The following is a 20164-nucleotide window of genomic DNA, read 5'->3' as shown; positions in this document are numbered from 1 at the left end:
CACCACCCTTCGCAGAAGAAGTCCGTCCTGACTAATCTACTACATCGCGCCATAGTCATTTCCGATATCAACAACTTGCCTGCAGAAATGGACCATCTTCGTAGAACACTACAACAAAATAACTACAGCCGGAGAGACATCAACAAAGCCCTCAAACAAGTTACCACGAGATGTAACACAATAGACTTAGACAGCAAGCAAGAACCGACAAAGAAAGCTTTCATTCCATTCTGCGGGAGCGTGTCACATAAAATAAGCAGAATCCTCCAGAAGGTAAATATCAAAACCATCCATAAACCACAGAGCAAAATCCGGAGTCATCTACGTCAGGTTAAAGACAGTCAGGGCCTAAGGACTCCAGGGATTTACAAGATTCCATGCGAGTGTGGCGAAGTATACATAGGGCAGACTGGCCGCACAATAGAAGACAGAATCAAAGAACATAAGAGGAGCCTGAGGCTGTATTACCCAGAAAAATCTGCAGTGGCGCAACACAGCATAGAAAAGGAGCATAAAATACTGTTTGACCACACCAAGGTCATTAACAAATCAAGCCACTAATGGGATCGTACAATCAAGGAGACCATAGAGATCAACCTGGAGAAAAACAACTTTAACAGAGACAGTGGACTCCAGCTCAGTCAGGCATGGACACCGGCCTTAGACCAACTCAGGCCCTCTTACAATCAAGGTCATGAAGATCACGGACCGAGGACGGCAACCGATTCCAACCGGCGGAATAGGGCTCGCCGCCCGCCAAACTTCACGCAGGAATCCCGGGAGGGGCGGAGCTTACGAGGGATGACAATTCCCGGCCCCGGATTGGCCGATCCGCCAACCAATCCCGTTTCACCTGAGACAGCCTAACATCTATATAACCTTTCGACTTTCTGTTCGGACATCACTTCCCTGAAGATGGCTGCAGAGATAGCAGTCGAAAGCTTGGAGCATTCCAAAATCTTAACTCGGCTGATATCCCGCGAAAACATATTAGCGAGGAAATCTTTTCTATACCCCATAGCTCCTCTCTACTCGACTTCTAGTCTTTATGATGGCCTCTTGAAAAAGTTGTTCCTCTGGCGTGTGTGTAATTGTCAGTGATGTAATGAGATAATTTTGTACAGCATATCCACTATCTCCAACTAGAATGGCTGCACCAAATTCTCCATCTTCAAATCGCCTCTTAATTCTTGAAGAATTAAAAATATGTGAGTCATCAGATGAGCCTGGCCACCTAGCCACAATGTCTCGAATCAGCAAGGAAGCATCAGACAATTTGCACATTAATTGAAAAAAATTCCTTGCAATTTCTGAAGATTTCTGCATCTCCTCCACTGGTGATTGTATTTTCACATGTGTTCAGTCAATTGCACTAATATAGTTAAGAAAACGCGAAATCGTATAAATTCCGTGCTTAACCCTTGCCGTTCCTTTAGGTGTTGTTGGCATGTTGATACAACGCTGTGACAAATGTCCTATAGCTGTAGAAACTTTTGCAAGGATTGAGAGAACAGAGACTGGAATTAGAGTACAGAGAGTGGACTGAGAGTAGAGAGAGTGAACTGAAAGTACAGAGAGTGAACTGAGAGTACAGAGAGTGGACTGAGAGGACAGAGACGATCCTGGGAAGATAGATAGAGCACTGAGGGATATGGAGTAAGCTAAGAGAACAGAGACTGAACTGAGTGCCAAGAAGGTGGAGAGCGAGGATGGTGAGTAGACTGAGAGACCAGAGAGTGGACGGAGGGGACAGAGAGTAGACTGAGAGGAAAGGAAATGGACTGAGAGGACAGAAAGTGGACAGAGATTACAGAGAGTGAATTGAGAGTACAGAGAGTAAAATGAGGGCCAGAGAATGGAATGAAGGGACAGAGTGGACGGAGACGACAGGGAGAGGACTCAGACAACAGTATGTAGCCTGAGAGGATAGGGAGTGGACTGAGAGGATAGGGAATGAGCAAGAGGAGTGGGAATGAGCTAAGAGAACAGCGAGTGAACTGAGAGAAAAGAGAGTGGACACAGAGAATGTTGAGTATATTGAGAGAACAGAGAGTGGACTGAGAGGACAGAGAAGGGGCAGAGATTACAGAGAGTGAATTGAGAGTACATTGTGTGGATTGAAAGGACGGAAAGTGATACAAAGAAAACTGAGAGGATGGAGTGGGCTGAGGAGAAAAAGAGTGAACTGAGAAGACGCAGATTGGACTGAAGGAGAGAGAGAGAGAGGACTGAGGTAGTAGAACAGGGAAAGGAAACAGAGTGGACCGATATCAAAGAGAGAGTACTGAAATTACAGTGAGTGAGCACAGAGAGGACTGAGAGGAAAGAATTCTGAATCGCAGTTTCCCCAGTTCACTCTCAGTCCAATCTCTATCCTCTCAGTTCACTCTCTGTACACTCAATCCACTCTCAGTTTTTCACCCCACTCTGTCCTCTCTGTCACCTGAGTCCATATTCTGTACTCTGTCCTCTCAGACTACTCTCTGTCCTCTCGATCCACACTGTGTCTCCTCTTTGTTCTCTCAGTCCACTCTCTGTCACCTCAGTCTACTCTCTGTCCCTTCCCTGTTGTCTCAGTCACTCTCTGTCATATCAGTCCACTCTTTGCCTTCTCAGTCCATTCTCAGTCCACTCTCTGTCTTCACTCTGTTCTCTGAGTCCACACTCTGTGCTCTCAGTACACTCTCTGTTCTCTCAGTCAACTCTATCCTCTCTGTCCACTCTCTCTTCTCTCAATTCACTCTCTGGTCCCTCTCTATTCTTTTAGTTCACTCGCTATCCCCACAGTGCTCCATCTACTCTCTCAGTCTCCTCTCTGTCCTTTCAGTCCACTGCCTGTCCTTTCATTCCACTCTCTGTAGGCCTACTCACAGTCCACTCTCTGTATTTTAGTCCACTCTCTGTACACTCAGTTCACTCTGTCACTTTTGTGCCTTTTCTGCCCTTTGCCTTCCCTCTGTCCACTCTCTCTCGTCTCAAAGTTCCGTTCATGAAGGAAAGAGGAGACTGAGAATAAAACAATGACTGAGAAGACAGTGATGACTGAAATTTAATGGAAGGGGTTCAATATGTAAGGTTTTTTTAGATTTAGATTTTCCAGCAAATCCTTCATACCCACATTAATGAATTTTAATTTTAAGGGGCTCGAACTAAGGAGATAACACGCTCACTAGGTTCAAACTACAGTCCGATATTTAACGGAGGGGGTTCATTATGTATACAAGTTTAGGTTTTTCCTGCAATTCTTTATTCCTACAATAAGCAATTATACATTTTCAGGGCTCGAACTCAGGACCCGTCATTGGGTTAAAACTACAGACTGTAATGTGGCGGAAGATTTGCATTGTGTATATAAGTTTTTAGTTTTTCCTGAAATGTTTTATTCCTTTAATAAAAAATTATAAATTTTCGAGGCTCGAACTCAGAGAATAATACCGTCATTGGGTTGAAACTACAGGCTGTAATTTGGCGGAAGATGTGCATTGTGTATACAAGTTTTAAATTTTTCCTGCAATTTTTATGTCTTTAATGAAGAATTATAATTCGAAATTTTCTCGGGCTCAAACCCAGGGGCTCAAACCCAGGAAATAATGCCGTCACTGGGTCCAAACTACAGACTGGAAATTTTTATGCCTCTAATAAACAATTATAGCCTACACATTCGGTATTCGAACTCAGAAGATATTGCCGTCACTTTGTCCAAACAAGAGACTGTAATTTGGCGGAAGATGTGCATTGTCTATACAAGTTTTTAGATTTTTCTTGCAATTTTTTGTGTCTCTAATACAGAATTATAAATTTTCGGAGCTCAAACCCAGGATATAATCACAGTCTACTATATACAGTCGCGAAGCTCAATATGTAGTAAAAATGCAAACATGGGTAGTTGCCCACCACTAGGATCGCTACTATCGCCTCATCATCGCAGATCTCTCCTAGCAGCCGACAAAATATGTTACACTTTCGTTGTCGTGTTCTTTTGGAAAAATTAACATCTTCCTTCCATTATTGAAATATCAAATGCATAAATTTAATTTATTATTTTAATGAAGTATATTAAATTCCACCATAAACTCGAAGATACCTGCAAGAAATAAGTTAATATAATTTTTGTTTGTGCAAAACGAACTGAAATTTACTATAATCGCTTCACTCATTCAAGATTATAGCGATAATTAACTATGAAACCAATAAATATTAATTTGCATTTCTCTTTACAACAATAATAATGGAAATATGAATTAATGGAATAACTTACATGTACCGGTACTTGTAGTGTAGGCTTACGTAATTAACAAAGTGGTATGAGGTTAAGCAATAATAATCACACCAGAATTGGAAATAAAACGTGATCAATAAATTTTATTGTAACAGACTTTTTCCACGTCTCTAGTAAAGCAACAAATAAAAATAACAACAAAATTAACAGCTATAATTAAAAACATATCCTTTGAAGAAAAAAGTAGGCCTAAGCAATAATAATCCCACCAGAATTGAAAATAAAACGTGATCAATAAATTTCATTAAGACAAACGTAATTTTTCTACGTCTTTAGTAAAATAACACATAAAAATAATAACAAAATTAATAGCTACAATTAAAAATATATCCTCTGAAAAAAAAAAAAGTAGACCTAACCTTTATTTCTCTGGAAATTTAGCAGCCTAAGTGACAGAACTTTAACCGGTATCTAATGTCCTTTCGGTTAGACTGAAACATTTCATTGTGCAATTTAAGGATATAATGTATTCTAACAGTCACAAAGAACTTCAAATTAACAGTTTTGTTTCTGCACAGCATTCTTGTGGAAACCCAGGAACCTTTCTGAATCTTTCGGAAATCGGAAAAAGGATAACTCTGGCCTCTTTCTTTTACTGTTGCTACAGTTTATAGCACTACAAACGTCTCCTCCTTGTCCCATATTATTATTGCAATTATTATATTTTAGCCATTAACATTTTCATTATAACCAATAACGAACATTTCACAAGCATCAATGTGAAATACGCAACGAGCTAGCACTCGACAGAAATAGGACACAGTTCAAAGTCGACCATGGACAGTCTATTGTTTCTAGTTGCTAACCGCTTGGAGCGCTTTATCACGAGATTTGCAAAAAAAACACCTCAAGCTTCGCGACTGTATATAGTAGACTGTGATATAATGCCGTCATTGAATCCAGACTACAGGCTGTAATTTCGCGGAAGTGGAGCATTGCGTGTACATGTTTTTGGACTTTTCCTGTAATTTTTAATACCTATAATGATGAATTATATATTTTCGGGGCTCGAATTCGGCCTTAATTGGTTCCTATGTTGGCGGTTCCATAGAAGAACCGTTCCTACCTACTACAAACATAATCTTTGTAATATGACAACAGTATTTTACACTCTTTGCGCGTCTTGTACTCTCTGCTCGACCTGCATTAGGTTTTTATCGAGAGGAAGATTGGCATAAGTAACAATTTTCGTTACAGTGGAGGCAGATGAGTTAAGGTTGGTAGCGCAAAAAGCGCTAGAAATATGTTGGCACTCCTTCAAATGTTACAGCATAGCGGGACAAATACTGCAGTAGAGCCGTCAGCCATTATGTTATCCATGTTTGGCACTGGGGTCGGTGTCCAGAAAAACCACACTAATACGAATTAATAGTGAAACACATTAATTATGTATTTATAATAGTGATTACAATATAATGAAAATAAACTTTTGAGAATAGAGCACTAGTTTAATATACCGTTGTAATAGATTCTTAACTATAAGTCTACGCGACATACTAACGGACTACTCGCTACGATAGCACCACAGTCTAGTATATACAGTCACAGTCTAGTATATACAGTCACGAAGCTCAATACTTACTAAATATGCAAACATAGATCATAGACAACTGAAATACGCATCCATAGATAGTTGCTCACCACCAGGATCCCTACTATCGCCTCATCACAGACCCTTTCCCCAGCAGACAATAAAATGTATTGTACTTTCGATATCGTATTCTTTTGAAAAAAAAAATTACACCTTCTTTCCACTTTTTAAATATGAAACACATAAGGTTTATATATCATTTTCATAAAGCATATTATATTTTATAAAGTTACCTTCCTGGATTTTTCGGAAGAAGGATAACTCTGACCTATTTTTCTTACAATATTTATAGAACCACAAACGTCTCCTTGTCTCATATTATTATTATTCAAATTATTGTATTTAGTCATTTACAGTTATTACAACCGATAACGAACATTTCACAGTTATTTTGTTGTTCTGTGGTTTACACAACTTTTCACAACAAAGCGAAATATGGCACAGTCAATGCCTTTTCGATCTAGACCGGCCGTAATGTATGTTCGGGTTTTCTGTTTCAGTGTAGGCTATATACCCCAGTGAAATATTATATTATAACTTTATTGCGTATCATTGCTAAGTTTTATTTAGTGTAATGTGGCCAAAAGTTCCGTTTACTTCTTGTTGCAGAAATAATTACAAAATTGTGTTATTTTAATGTGAAGAGAATTTTACGTGTTAATATAATCTGTTCGCATCAACATTTTAAGTTTAGATGGAAGCTATTTTGAAGTTCGATAAAAACGAATTTATATTGTGATTTTAATTTAGCAAATCTAACTTCATTAATTGTAGACAGAAAATTTATCATACCACTCCTATGAAATTAGTGTACGTACGATTGTGTTACTTCGTCTGTTAGGTAGTAGATAAATACAATAATTCAGTACTCAATTGTAGTATTAAAATACAGACAAATAGAATGTGACGGGTGTCATACATGACATTATGTTTAATTATAATGTATAATTGCGAATTTAGGAATATAAGTTAAATATAGTAAACATAACCTATAATTTTCATACATCTTGATTACACAACTTTTAACACTGTATCACTTCGGAATATGTATCATAAGAAAGTTCTTATGATACATATTCCTATAATTTTCATGTGAATGGCAAGGCATTGGAGTTCACTAAATTTAGACAGAAGGGGGCAACTGGTACAGTAAACATAACCTATAATTTCAACATATCTAAATATCCGTGCGGTGCAATTGTAAATTATTGAATCGTGCATAAATGAATGTACAAGAATTTCGCAATATTTAATCGAAATAAAGGCAGGTATTACACATACGAACAACCTAATTTTCACATCATAAATAATATTACAGCTTAACTCGCAAGTGAATTATGTCTGAAGTGTCTCATAATCATTGATTTAAATTTTATTAATGTAATTACACTACATTTTAGAGAAACATATGTTACTGTTTATGCATTCCAACTAATTTATATGGTTGAAACGCCGCTCTTCGTGATCGGGTTAAGTGAGTTGCATGGTCTGCCTCACGGCCTGTATTAGATCACAATGGCTGTGGCACAGTCTATTGTTCCTAGTACTTACAGCGCTCCAAGCGGCTAGCAACTATCGCGAGATTTGCAAAAAAAAAACCCCAAGCTTCGTGACTGTATATAGTAGACTGTGATACTGTCACGAAGCTTAATACTTAATAAATATGCAAACATAGACAGTTGAAATATGCATCCATAGGTGGTTGCTCACAACCAGGATCGCTACTATTGCCTCATCACAGACACTTTCCCTAGCAGACCATAAAATGTATTGTACTTTCGATATCGTATTCTTTTGAAAAAAATTAACACCTTCCTTCCACTATTGAAATATGAAATACATAAGGTTTATATATTATTTTCATAAAATATATATTATATTCTATAAACTCACCTTCCTGGATCTTTCGGAAGAAGGATAAAGGTAAGCGTTCACTACATCGTATCGCACTCGTCAGACGTATCGCACGGATCGGATATTTTACGTGGAATGCGTTCACTCTAACGGCTCTGCCTCATCGGATTCCCTATCAGCTGTTTAAAACATATGACGTACGATATTGATATTGAAAACAGACGAGTTTTGAGGTTAGGTAGAACCAAAGAGTTTGTAATATATAACTAGAGACACCAACGGCGCTAGTTTCGCGTACAAAATTGAACCGCAGTTTGGCCGCCATTAAAGGGAGTTGATGCTTCGCCGGGAGTGCAAGCAGTTCATGCTTATTTGAGGAGTATGAATAAATATAAGTACACTTGAAGGGAAATAATAAGAAAATGGTGAAATACTGCGCCGCAAATATTGTTCTAATATAACCTACTACTGTAGGATGCCCAGGAAAGCATGCATCTCTTAATATTTGGAAGAATGTTCTAAATGCAGTTCCTCCTTTGAATGTGTTTACAAAATGTCGGAACATTTCTTGGATACAGTTTTTTCCAGAAACACATTAATCAGGTTTATAAGGTTTATTTCAACATTGTATGTAAGGATTAGGTGCCATCATATTGCAATGGATTATAATAGCAAAGTACACAAGAAAATCCTCAGACAGCATCTGTATGAAACTGTTTTGTTTCAGAATAAATGATATCATATATGTTCTCGTTTTGTAGAATATGTACTTCTAGTTTATTGTTGAAAGTATAGCCGATGACAACCAATTTATTACCACCACCACTACCACAACTTGCCTTGCCACCACTACTAGCCTACTAGTGATACTAATACCACCAATACTACTACTACTACTACTACTACTACTACTACTAGGTCTCTATTATATCACTACTACTAGGCCTACTAATACCACTACTACCAGGCCTACTACTACTACTACTACTTGGCCTACTACTAATACTAGGCCTATTACTACTAGGCCTACTACTATTACTAGGCCTATTACTACTAGGCCTACTACTATTACTAGGCCTATTACTACTAGGCCTACTACTACTACTAGCCCTACTGTTACTACTACTACTAGGCATCTATTATATCGCTACTACAAGGCCTACTACTACTACTACTAGACCTATTACTACTAGGCCTACTACTATTACTAGGCCTATTACTACTAGGCCTACTACTATTACTAGGCCTACTACTACTACTAGGCCTACTACTACTACTACTACTAGCCCTACTGTTACTACTACTAGGCCTCTATTATATCGCTACTACTAGGCCTACTAATATTACTAACACTAGGCCTACTATTACCATTACCACTAGGCCTACTGTTACGGCTACTATTAGGCCTACTATTATATCACTGCTACTAGGCCTACTATTACCATTACCACTAGGCCTACTGTTACGGCTACTATTAGGCCTACTATCATATCACTGCTACTAGGCCTGCTACTACTACTGCTGCATTAAAAACTCTGTACTGACCTCTAACCTGGTGGTCATCAACTATACAATTAATAGATTATGATGATAAAAATTTATTCTTACAATGTTTTAAGTCAGTGGTTCTAGAATTTTGATGATCTCATATTTCACCACTAAACATTTTCTAAGCACCATATACCTTTCTTTTCCTTTGCATGAAAGGACAAAAGTATATATTATTTTAAATATTACAGTAGATATCTATTATTGTAGCCTCAAACAATATTGGTAATACTGACAATAATTATTCATGTTGGCATTGCCATTATTCAATATTTCACTTGCTTATCCCGAGTATATATATGGGTGATTTAATTTATTTTTTATGTTATCGCCAAAGATGAATCATATAATATTTCAATAAATACAGCGCTCCTCTGCCATTCATATTTATTTCATCACGATCCATCCTTGGTAAAAAATGTTTAAAACAGTATCTATCATCAGGCTACATCAATGTATTGTGGTATTGTTTTCAAATTTCGCGCCGCAAACACTCCCTTTAATGGCGGATGTCAGCCGATTCAATTTGTGACATTTTCCTTGCCTGCCACTCACGGGTATGTGTCTCTAGTAAGTATTACAAACTCTTTGGGTAGAACATATGATGTAGGCCAGGCTCCGCCAAGTCGAGTCAAGATCGCGAGAGGGCGTACAGGCCTGCTTACGGCTTCCACTGCGGGCAGTACACTTGTACACTGCAGTCTATCAGTGGTGGAACCTATCGAGTTCGCTTGGGGGCACCGGTGCACTGCATTTTGCACCAGGAATATTTATGTGCTAAAACATGAACCTTAGCAATGTAATGGATGTTGTTATGCGAACAATTAATTTCATAAGGTCTAAAGGACTCAATCACAGGGACTTCAGGGCACTGCTTGATGGTATTAACAGTATGGGGATTTACTCTACCATACCGAGGTAAGGTGGTGAAGTCGAAAAATTCTGGAACGTTTTCTCGCACTTAGAAATGAAATTGCCTTATTTATGGATGTACATGGGAAACCTATTAGAAGCCTTGGACATGAAAGAATATATAAGAATAATGCAACAATTGTGCGAAGTTTCGAACGTAGATTTGAGGATATTAGAGATCTTGAACAACAATTTAAGATATTTGCAATATCTTTTTCAGTGAGTGTCCTGGATATTCCTGCTGAACTACAATTAGAAATACTTGATTTACAAAGCGATATTGAGCTAAAGGATAAGTATCAAAACAAAAAGTATTAACCATTTCTATACTTGTTTTCCACGAGAAAGGTTTCCTAAACAGTACAATCTTGCTGCAAGAACGTTGTAAATGTTCGGGACAACCTACGTATGCGAAACAATGTTTTGTTTAATGAAGTTTACAAAGTCACGTCACAGAAACAACTAAGTGATGAACAATTGAAAGCATGTTTGCGATTGGCTGGTACTAAAACAATAGCTCCGAGAATTAAATAGCTGCTTACTAACAGAAAACTGCAAAAATCGCAGCGGATCTCTGATGTTTAAGAAAAAGTACTATTATTAGAGAATTGTATTTGACTGACAATGTTTGTACTGTTGTTTTATTTTGTTAATTGAATTGTATAGCAATGAGAAGAAGACAAACAGTATATTAATCTGTATAAAAGTGTATATTTTGTTTTGTTTCATTATTGTGCAAACATGCAAAAATTTGTTTCATATATAGTTAACTGTACAAAATTGTATAGAGTACTGTTTTTCAGTATAGTGCAATTAACAGTGAAAGCGTGCTTCAATTAAAAGCTGAAATTAATTTACATTCTTATCACAAATTTGGTTCACATACAAGTTCTTAGCTCCGCCACTGTGGAAGCAGCTACCCTTGCCCGCAGCCGTACGTCAGGGCTTGAGGGTTTGTACGTACGCACGAGAGTGTAGTCACTTGACGGTCCCTGATCTAGGCTATTAGCAACAACGAGTTAGAATTCTAACTCGTTGATTAGAAATCATGAGTGATAGCACAGTCTAGTATATACAGTCGCGAAGCTTGGGGTGATTTTTTGCATTTCTCGCGATAGTTGCTAGCCGCTTGGAGCTCTGTGTGTACTAGGAACAATAGACTGTGTCACTGCTATCGTGATCTAATACAGGCCGTAAGGCAGACCATGTGACTCGCTTAACCCGATCACGAAGGCCGGCGTTTCAACATATGAATTAATTGGAATGCATAAAAAGTAACATATATTTCTCTAAAATGTAGTGTAATTGCAATAATAAAATTTAAAACAATGATTAGACATATACAAATCTAGTCTTTCAGGTAAAGCTTCCTGTAAATCAGATTTGAATAATTTCAAGGGAAAAATTGTTCCGGGGCCGGGTATCGATCCCGGGACCTCTGGTTGAACGTACCAGCGCTCTGCCAACTGAGCTACCCGGGAACTCCACCCGACACCGTCTCACCCGGCCCCGGAACAATTTTTCCCTTGAAATTATTCAAATCTCCTTTACATGAAGCTTTACCTGAAAGACTTACTTACTTACAAATGGCTTTTAAGGAACCCGAAGGTTCATTGCCGCCCTCACATAAGCCCGCCATCGGTCCCTATCCTGTGCAAGATTAATCCAGTACCTATCATCATATCCCACCGCCCTCAAATCCATTTTAATATTATCCTCCCATCTATGTCTCGGCCTCCCCAAAGGTCTTTTTCCCTCCGGTCTCCGAACTAACACTCTATATGCATTTCTGGATTCGCCCATACGTGCTACATGCCCTGCCCATCGCAAACGTCTGGATTTAATTTTCCTAATTATGTTAGGTGAAGAATACAATGCGTGCAGTTCTGCGTTGTGTAACTTTCTCCAATCTCCTGTAACTTCATCCCTCTTAGCCCCAAATATTTTCCTAAGCACCTTATTCTCAAACACCCTTAACCTATGTTCCTTAGAGCTCTATATAGAGCTCTAATGTTCCTCTCTCAGAGTGAGAGTCCAAGTTTCACAACCATACAGAACAACCGGTAATATAACTGTTTTATAAATTCTAACTTTCAGATTTTTTGACAGCAGACTAGATGATAAAAGCTTCTCAACCGAATAATAACACGCATTTTCCATATTTATTCTGTGTTTAATTTCTTCCCGAGTGTCATTTATATTTGTTATTGTTGCTCCAAGATATTTGAATTTTTCCATCCCTTCGAAGGATAAATCTCCAATTTTTATATTTCTATTTCGTACAATATTCTGGTCACGAGACATAATCATATACTTTGTCTTTTCGGGATTTACTTCCAAACCGATCGCTTTACTTGCTTCAAGTAAAGAAAGACTAGATTTGTATAATATATACGTCACTCTGTACATTATCAGAAAACCACAATTCCAAGTCACACAGAATTTGTGTGCACTCGATGTGGGTCTCTGGCGTTTCGTCAGCCCACGCGAGTTGTGTGGATATAAAGGGAAAAGTTGAGACGATGTCGGGTGGAGTTCCCGGGTAGCTCAGTTGGCAGAGCGCTGAGGTCCCGGGATTGATACCCGGTCCCGAAATAATTTTTCCTTGAAATTATTCAAATCTGGTTTACGGGAAGCTTTACCTGAAAGACTAGATTTGTATAATATATACGTCACTGTACGTTAACAGAAAACCACAATTCCAAGTCACACAGGGTTTGTGTGCACTCGATGTGGATCTCTGGCGTTTCGTCAGCCCACGCGAGTTGTGTGGATATAAAGGGAAAAGTTGAGACTGTGTCGGGTGGAGTTCCCGGGTAGCTCAGTTGGCAGAGCGCTGGTACGTTCAACCAGAGGTCCCCGGATCGATACCCGCCCCCGGAACAATTTTTCCCTTGAAATTATTCAATGATTAGACACAATTCCTTGCGACTTGAGGTGTAATATTATTTTTGGTGTGAAAATTATGATGTTCGTATATGTAATAGACCTACCTGCCTTTATTGCGATTAAATATTGCGAAATTCTTGTACCTTGATTTATGCACGATTCAATAATTTTCAGTTGGACCGCACAAATATTTAGATATGTTGAAATTATAGGTTATGTTTACTGTTCCAGTTGCCCCTTTCTGTCTAATTTTAGTGATCTCCAATGCCCTGCCATTCATATGGAAATATTATAGGTTATTATTAGCCTACTATATCTTATATTCCTAAATTCGCAATTATACATTATAATTAAGCATAATGTCATGTATGATACTCCGCACATTCAATGTGTCTGTATTTTAGTACTACAATTGAGTATTGAATTATTGTATTTATCTACTAGTGGTATGATAAATTTTCTGTCTTTAGCAAGGAAGGTAGATGTGCTATATTAAAATCACAATATAAATTCGTTTTTATTAAACCTCAAAATAGCTTCCATTCTGAACTTGAAATGTTGACGCGAACAGATTACCACAGTTTTGTAATTATTTCTGCAACAAGAAGTAAAGGGAACTTATGGACACATTACACTAAATAAAACTTAGCTATGATACGCAATGAAGTTATAATATAATAATTCACTGAGCTCCATACACTGAAATAGAAAACCCGAACATATATTACGTCCTGGTCTAGATCGAAAAGGCATTAACTGTGCCGTATTTCGCATTGTTGTGAAAAGTTGTGTAAACTGTGAAATGTTCGTTATCGGTTGTAATAACTGTAAATGGCTAAAATACAATAATTTGAGTAATAATATGGGACAAGGAGACGTTTGTTGCACTATAAATTCTAAGAAGAAGAGGTCAGAGTTGTCCTTCCGAAAGATCCAGGAAGGTGAGTTTATAAAATATATACTTTATGAAAATAATATATAAACCTTATGTATTTCGTATTTCAATAGTGGAAGGAAGGCGTTAATTTTTCAAAAGAACACGATATCAAAAGTACTACACATTTTATGGTCTCCTTGGGAAAGTCTGTGATGAGGCGATAGTAGCGATCCTGGTGGCTAGCAACTGTCTATGGATGCATATTTACACTGTTTACGTTTGCATATTTAGTAAGTATTGAACTTCGCAACTGTATATACTAAACTGAGGTGATAGTGAGGAGTTTGTAATTGCTTCATGCATATTAATTGAAGAGGAAACGAAAGAGATATTGGTTACATAATATATTATCAAAATCCGTTCCTATGCCCCATGGTGTCCCTGAAGGCTCAATTCTTGGTCCAATATTATTTCTCCTATACATAAATGATCTCCCGTTAAATATAACTGAAGAGAAAACTGTCTTATTTGCAGATGACACAAATATAATACTGAGTGATAATAAGGAAGAGAACTTGCAAATGAAAATTAATGCAACATCAACGAAACTAGACAAGTGGCTAGCAAATAATAAGCTTAAATTAAATGTAAATAAAACTGTATATGTATTTTTCAATCAATATCCAACTGACCAGATTCACATAGTTCTTAGTAATACCATAATTAAGGAAGTAGAATGCTCTAAATTTTTAGGTATATGGATAGATTCCAGTCTAACATGGGAAAAGCATATACAACATCTAACTGAGAAGTTGAGTCGCTTATGTTATGCTTTTCGTGTCCTTGCGAAGATATCATCCATGGAACTTTTAATATCATTCTATTTTGGATATGTTCATTCAATACTATCATATGGCATTATTACCTGGGGATCTTCACCAAAAGTGACACAAGTCCTCAAATTGCAGAAAAGAATACTCAAAATCATTAAAAAAGTTCCTATTCGGACTGAAAGTATAAAAATTTTCAGAGAACTAAAAATCTTACCTGTACCCTGCATATATATTTTAGAAACAGTGTGCTTTATTCATCAAAACATAGATTCCTTTAAAACAAATTCAACCTATCATGAGTATAACACCAGAACATCCCAAAACATACATCTGAATTACCACAGGCTTACCAGAAGTCTTAACATCATATCACATAGAGGCAGCAATTTATATAATAAACTTCCACAGAAAATCAATGAACTTAACATAAGAAAATTAAAAAAAGAGGTAAAGAACATTTTATTAACACATATGGCATTTTGCACAAATGAATACCTAAATTTAAAATTTTAGAATTTAACGTTTCTTGATACTGCCCTTGACCATTTGTTTCAGGTAACTCAGAGTTGAAGAAAAGACAGGGGAAAGCAAAAAGAGAAGATACTAGGTAGAACAGTGGAGACTGAAGATCAAGCTTGTCCTATATATATATTTTTTTCTTTTTTTTTCTCTCTTTTTTTTTTGCATGTCACTTAATATTAAACTGTTAAATTTATTTAGAATTAAGTCTATTTTTGTATTATATTGTATGTTATGTCATTTTTCTTGTGTACTGACGACGCCATGAATGCTTGTAATTCTATTCGGCTAATAAAGATCTAATCTAATCTAATCTATTTTTTTTATTCGTTCCATAATATTCTTACATTTGCTTTATAGCATAGAATAAAGAATATGTCCAATTCTTACGTTTAACAATAAAATGCGATACATATAAAATGCAAATATGAAATATGTACAGAATTAATACCTTAATAACAATAATATTTTATACAACGTAATATGTTTACCATTTAATAGTATTATAATATTTACACAGTACTGTGAAATGTCAAAAATTCATCTACAGAATAGAAAGTGTGAGATATTAAGTAATTTTTTGAGTTTTACCTTAAATAATGCAGGGTTTTGGCTATGATTCTTCATGTCTTCAGGAAGACTATTGAACATTTTTATCGCCATGTAACGTACTCTCCTTTGAAAGCATGATAAATTTGATGATGACGTATGAAAATCATTCCTTCTGCGGGTATTTATACTATGTATGTCTGAGTTAGTTGGAAAATTTTCTTTATTACATAAGAGGAAATTTATTGTAGAGTATATGTATTGATTTGTTAAGGTTAGAATCTATAATTTTTTTTTAAATAATCTACATGATACTCTAGCCTTTGCTCCAACTATTATTCTAATGGCTCTTTTTTGTAATAAGAATATATTTTTACTATCTACAGAATCTCCCCAAAATATTATTCCTTAGGACATAATGGAATGAAAATAGGCAAAATATATTGTCTTTCAGATACTGCTCTTTAGAAATGTTGTAACGACCTAATTGCGAAGCATGCTGAGCTAAGTTTGGGGGTTATTTCTTTGATATGATTTTTCCAATTTATTGCATTATTAATATGCAACCCAATAAATTTGGTTGTTGATGTTTCTTGTAGAGGTATATTGTTGATAGTTGTGTCAATTGTTTCAGAGATTAAATTTGAAGTGCCTTTAAATTGAATTATGTTAGTTTTATTAATGTTTAATGCTAGTTTATTGGTTGTAAACCACTCATAAATTTTAAGGAGAATTGTTTCTGTTTTATATTTGAATGTGGCAAAGTTCTTGTCTGTAATTATGATACTTGTGTCATCTGCAAATAGTATAGGATAACCTATTCCTTTTATTATGGGGCCAAGGTCATTTATAAAAATTAGAAAAAGAAGAGGCCCTAATATAGATCCTTGTGGGACCCCTGTATGAACATTTCCCCATGTTGAAGTAGATTTAAAGGAATTATTAAATGCGTTGATTTCCACTTTTTGTTTTCTGTTTAAGAGATATGACTCAAACCACTGGTATACCATAGTATTCTAATTTTTGTAGTAGAATTTTATGGTTAATACAATCAAAAGCTTTGGAGAGATCACAGAATATCCCTCCTACTTGTAATGTTTTATTAATATCTTCCAGAATTTTATCAGTTAAATTAAACGTCGCTTGCTCAGTTGATTTATTCTTTCTGAATCCAAATTGTTCGGGAATGAGAATGTTGTATCTATCAAGATGATGATATATTCTCTTATATATAACTTTTTCGAAGACCTTTGAGAAGACTGGTAGAAGGGATATGGGCCTTTAGTTTTCGGGCGAGGTTCTGTTCCCTTTCTTGAATAAAGGAATAACAACTGAATATTTCAGTCGCTCTGGAAATATACCATTAAACATTGAAAAGTTACATAAATACGACAGGGGCTTGGCTATTATCTGTGAACTCTTTTTAATATTTTACTAGTAATTTCATCATATCCCGAGGAATTTTTAGACTTTAATTGCTTTAGAATTGTAATTATTTCTCGTGAATTTTGATCGAAAATTTTGAATATTTAGGAAGTTTCAGGAATAGATATTTTCAAATAATCGATGGCATTATTATTATTATTATTCTGTGGGATGTTTAGGTTGTCAGTTATTGAGAGAAAATGATTGTTGAATATGTTCGCAACTTCTGTTGCATCTGATGTTTTTCTATTATCTGTTACAAGAGTGTAACCTTGTTCTTTACTTCTACACTTTCCACTTTCTCTTTTTATTATATTCCAAGTTGTTTTGATTTTATTATTCGAGTTTAGAATAATTCCGTTATAGTAAAGTTCTTTGGCTTTTAAGATTACTTTGTGTAATATTTTAGAGTACTTTTTAAAGTGAGCTATTAATTTGGGGTCATTACTATTTCTACTTTGAATATATTGAGACCTCTTAGTTTTACAAGAGATTTTTATGCCTTGTGTAATCCAATTGCTTTTGGATGTTTGAGAATTTTTGTACTTTACAGGAAAACTGGATTCAAAGATATTTAAGAATGTATTATGAAACACATTGAATTTGCTATTCATATCACCATTATCATATGCTGATTCCCATGTTTCATTTTTTAGTTTAGCTTCGAAGTCCTTTAAGGATTCTTCATTTATGACCCTTAACCTAAATTTATTCGGGTGTTTTGATGCAGGAATGCTATCGTTTCTTCTTATTAGTTGAGCATCATGGTCTGAAAGACCATTTATAATGGGAACTGTGCGGTAACTATCTAATCTTTCTTTCCTTTGTAATTATATTATCAATTGCAGAAAGCGATCCTTTTTGTATTCTAGTTGGAAAATCGACTGTATGTATTAAATTGAAGGTTGCTAGTAATGTGTTAAATTCTTCTTTTTTAGTGTTCTCAGTGAGATAGTCAATATTTAAGTCTCCGCAAAACATGTATTCGTGTTTTTTTTCATGTATGTGTTGTAATGTGTTTTCTAGTAGATGAAGAAAATGTTTGAAATCTCCAGAGGGCGACCTGTATAAACCTATAACTATAAGATTACCAGATTTTAATTCTAATTCTACCGTACACATCTCTAAATCTTTTTCTCTGCTAAATTTGGAAAGGCTGATATTTTTAAAATTTATATCGTTTCTAACAAATATGCACACACCTCCTTTCTGTAGATTCTGTCTACAATAGCTATCTCCTAGTTTGTATCCTTCCAGTGAAAGTGCCGATAATTCCTATTGTTTCATATGATGTTTAGTGACGCATATTATATATGGGTTTATTTGTTCTATGTCTAAGAATGTTAATAACTCTGGTGACTTGTTTCTAAGGCGTTGTATGTTTTGATGAAATAAACTAAACTGATTTCCGGTATCTTTTGTTTTTGAATTTGAATTAACCCTACAAAATTTATGATCTGTATTTACTTCACTGTTCTGATTACCTGTATGCCTACTTTCTTTTTCTAATTTATATTTTACCCTAAAAAAGGAGATGCCCTATGATGATCAGCAGGAATTATATTGGTAATCACTGGAATCCTACCCTTTATTCTATTAGCGATCAGATGCGAAAGCTTCTTCTTGCCTCTAGAATTCAAGTGTAGGCCATGAGATGTATAATCATCTCTCTTAATGCTACATACCTCTATCACATCAATATGAGAGGCATTGGGTCTGATCAAGGCACGTCCAAGTCGTGCATTCATACTCCTCACCCTGCTATGAAGCCACGGCTTGCCATACCTGTCAAAAAGCTCCACTACCTCCATATTTTTGTGGCTGCTGTCCTTACTTATGTTCTCTAGATCTCTCTCAACAGAGTAACTAACATCTCTATCCATGCTGTTCCCTGGCCCACCCACTATTACAATATGATCCCTCTTGGTAAAACCAGAAGATAATTTTACCAGATCTTCTGTAACATGAGTAAGTCCAGCACTAGGTTTTACTATGCTACAAATCTCACAGTCAGTCCCTAATTCCTCTTTCAACAGGTTTGCTATTCCCCTCCCGTGACTGCTCCCCAGTAACAATACTTTACTTTTTCTACCATCATCTTCAGCAGAAGCCTGTTGTGGAGGATTTAGGGATGGTTGATCAACTTCCACTGTTTCTAAAACATCGAATCTGTTGGTCAACTTTATTTCACTAACATCCTCAGCAGAGAACCTTCTCCTCCTACGACTTCTTCTGGATACAACCTTAAAATCAAGCAAATCTGAATTGAAAGTTGAAGCAACATTTCTACTTCCCAATTGAATTTTTGAGAAATTCCAGCTCATATCGTAGGTTGGCGATGGTTTCCTCCTATTTTACAACTAATGTTTTATAGCGACAGAGTTCACATGACCAGTTATCGCATAGACTAACCTCATCACTAGTAGTGTTACTACATCCGTAATGAAACCACATTTTACAACTGTCACAAAATAATCCCTGTCTAACTTTCCTACGACACGCACCACAGTTTCCACTCAAATCACACGCCTTAGCACTCATGTCACTGGCACAATAAATCACGAAAACAATTAGGCCTACACTTCACACTTCCTAATATTACACACTTATTGTTAGCACTGCACTTTATCACTTCACTATACCGGTACCACACTTGTCGATGTTAATCTACACGATACGTCACTTCACTGCACTTATATTTGTCTTGATGCAACTTCACTATTTATGTTATTTAACACACGCAATTTCTTAACCAACAATAATATTTATATTGAAATTGTGCTATTAATGAATTAGCCTAGTCCTTCTTAAACTATGTAAACACGTTCTATATTAGGTGTTACAATTAAGCCTACTTGTGTATCAATTAAATATTTCAACTTTACAAA

Source organism: Periplaneta americana, chromosome 14 (assembly GCF_040183065.1).
Source record: "Periplaneta americana isolate PAMFEO1 chromosome 14, P.americana_PAMFEO1_priV1, whole genome shotgun sequence".
NCBI lineage: Eukaryota > Metazoa > Arthropoda > Insecta > Blattodea > Blattidae > Periplaneta > Periplaneta americana.
This window is presented reverse-complemented; position numbering follows the sequence as displayed.